Raw genomic sequence first — 3,430 nt, forward strand, 5'->3', positions numbered from 1 at the left:
TTCCCAAGCATGGCAAGAGATACTGAAATTCAGATAGCAGACAGTTTCAGAACTCCAGCACAACTCAATACAACTAAAGCATCTCCTAGACACATTGTGATTAACTTTGCCAAAGTTAATATGAAGGGAAAAATTCCGCAAGCACCCAGACGTAAGAAAATCATAAGCTACAAGGGAAGAATATTAGAATGACTGCACATCTCTCAGCTAAAACTTTTCAAGCCAGAAGAGGATGGTCATTGACCTTCACTCTCCTTAAACGAAACAAGTTTCAGCCCAGGATCCTCTATCCAGCTAAACTGAGTTTCATTTGTGATAGAGAAATCAAATACTTTAATGACAGACACATGTTGAAGAAATTTGTCATAACTAAACCAGCTCTCTAGGATATGCTCAGACCCATCCTCCACAATGACCAGCACAATGCTCTATCACCAAAGTAAACTCACTCAGACATTTTTTTTTTTTTTTTTTTGTAGAGACAAAGTCTCACTTTGTTGCCCTTGGTAGAGTGCATCACTCACAAATTTTTGATCAAAACCCACTTTCACAGTGGCGAAAGATATAATCAAGAACTTTGAGTTCTTTGAGTTAGGGAGCATTAAAAACGTCCACTGCACTTTCGAAAAACTTGACACCCAAAACACTACCAGGCTTATCAAGTCTCTCAATTAATATGAATGGTTTAAATTGTCCTCTAAAGAGGCACAGGGTGGCTAACTAAATACATAAACTCAGGCCAAATATCTGCTGCATACAAGAATCTCATCTGACCTTAAAGGATAAAAATAGACTCAGGGTGAAGAGATGAACATCTATAATTTAGGCAAATGGAAATCAGAAAAAAATAGGGGTTACAGTTTTTTTTTTTTGGCCAGGGCAGGGTTTGAACCCATCACCTCTAGCATAAGGGGCCGGTGCCCTACCCTTTTGAGCCACAGGCGCCGCCCCAGGGGTTACAATTTTATTTGCAGGCTTTAAACCAACAAAAGTAAGGAAAGATAAAGATGGTCACTTCATATTTGTCAAGGGAAACACTCAACATGGAGAGATTTCAATTATTAACATTTACGGGCCAACCAGAATGCTCCTCAATTTATAAAGAAGACCCTTACAGACATGAACAATTTGATATCTTCCAGCACCATAATACTTGGAGATTTTAACACCCCTTTGGCAGTGTTGGATAGATCCTCCAACAATAAACTAAGCAAAGAAATATTGGTCTTAAATTTGACCCTACAAAAAATGGACTTAACAGGCATCTACAGAACATTTCATCCTAACAAAACTAAATACACATTCTTCTCATCATCCCAGGGAACATCCTCCAAAATTGACCACATCTTAGGTCACAAGTCTAACCTCAGCAAATTTAAAAGAATAGAAATAATTCCTTGTATTTTTTTGGGACCATCACAGAATAAAAATTGAACTCAACAACAACAGAAATCTTCATACTCATACAAAGACATGGAAACTAAATAACCATATGCTGAATCATAAGTTAGGTCATAGATGAGATTAAGAAGGAAATTACCAAATTTTAGGGATAAAATGATAATGAAGACATGAATTATTAGAACCTGTGGGATACTGCAAAGGCAGCCTTAAAAGGGAAATTTAAAGTGTTGCAAGCCTTCCTCAAGAGAACAGGAAGAGAGAAAGTCAACAACTTAATGGGGACATCTCAAACAACTGGAAAAGAAAGAACATTCTAACCCCAAACACAGCAGAAGAAAAGAAATAACGAAAACAAGAGCAGAATTAAATGAAATTGAAAACAGAAGAATTATTCAAAAGATCAATGAATCAAAAAGTTGGTTTTTTGAAAAATTCAACAAAATTCATAAACCTTTGGCTAAGAAACAGAAAAGTAAAATCCCTAATATCATCAATCAGAAATGAGGAAGGCAAAATAACGACATCTCAAAATTCAAAAAATACTGAATGACTACTACAAAAAAACTCTCTTCTCAGAAATATGAAAATCTGAAGGAAACAGACCAATATTTGGAAGCATGCCACCTTCCTACACTCAGCCAGAAAGAATTGGAAATGTTGAATAGTCCTATATCAAGTACTGAAATAACATCAGCTATATGAAATCTCCCAAAAAAGAAAAATCTAGGACCAGATGGCTTCACATCAGAATTCTACCAAACCTTTAAAGAGGAACTAGCACCAATATTACTTAACCTTTTCCAAAACATCGAAAAAGAAGAAATACTTTCCAACATATTCTATGAAGCAAACATCACCCTGATCCCCAAACCAGGAAAAGACTCAACAAGGAAAGAAAATTACAGACAAATATCTTTAATAATATAGATGCAAAAATATTCAATAAGATCCTAGTAAACAGGCTCAGAGCCTGTAGCTCAAGTAGCTAAGGCACCAGCCACATACACCAGAGCTGGCGGGTTCAAATCCAGCCCAGACTTGCCCAACAACAATTGACAACTACAATAAAAAATAGCCAGGCATTGTTGTGGGCACCTATATTCCTAGCTACTTGGGAAGCTGAGGCAAGAGAATCACTTCAGCCCAGGAGTTGGAGGTTGCCAGTCCAGTGTTGCCACAGGACTCTACCCAGTGTAACAGCTTGAGGCTCTGTCTAAAAAAAAAAAAAAAAAAAAAACTCCTAGTAAAAAGAATCTATCAACACATCAAATAAATTATACACCATGACCAAGTTGGTTTTATCCCAGTGTCTCAAGGTTAATTCAATAAACATAAATCTACAATTATAATACATCACATAAACAAAATAAAAAACAAAGACACTATGATTGTCGCCATTGATGAAGAAAAAGCTTTTGATAATATCCAGCATCCTTTCATGATCAGAACACTTAAGAAAACAGGCATAGAAGGGACATTTCTTAAACTGATAGAGGCCATCAATAGCAAACCCACAGACAATATCGTATTGAATGGAATAAAATTGAAATCATTTCCACTCAGATCAGGAAACAAGCAAGATTGCCCATTGTCTCCACTGCTTTTTAACATTGTAATGGAAGTTTTAGCCATGACAGTCAGGTAAGAGAAGGTGATCAAGGGTATCCAAATTGGGTCAGAACAGACCAAACTTTCACTCTTTGCAGATGTGATTTCATAACTGGAAAACCACAGGGACAAAACCACAAAACTCTTAGAAGTGATAAAGGAGGCTCAGCGCCTATAGCTCAACTGGCTAAGGCCCCAGCCACATACACCTAAGGTGGCGGGTTTGAATCCCCAGCCCAGACCTGCCAAAAAAAACAACAATGACAGCTGCAACCAAAAAATAGCCGGGCGTTGTGGCGGACGCCTGTGGTTCCAGCTACTTGGGAGGCGGAGGCAGGAGACTCGCTTGAGCCCAGGAGTTGGAGGTTGCTGTGAGCTGTAATGCCACGCACTCTACCCGGGGGATAGCTTGGGGCTC

The sequence above is a fragment of the Otolemur garnettii genome, unplaced genomic scaffold (genome assembly GCF_000181295.1).
Source record: "Otolemur garnettii isolate 467f Iridium unplaced genomic scaffold, OtoGar3 scaffold00017, whole genome shotgun sequence".
In the NCBI taxonomy this organism is placed as follows: Eukaryota; Metazoa; Chordata; class Mammalia; order Primates; family Galagidae; genus Otolemur; species Otolemur garnettii.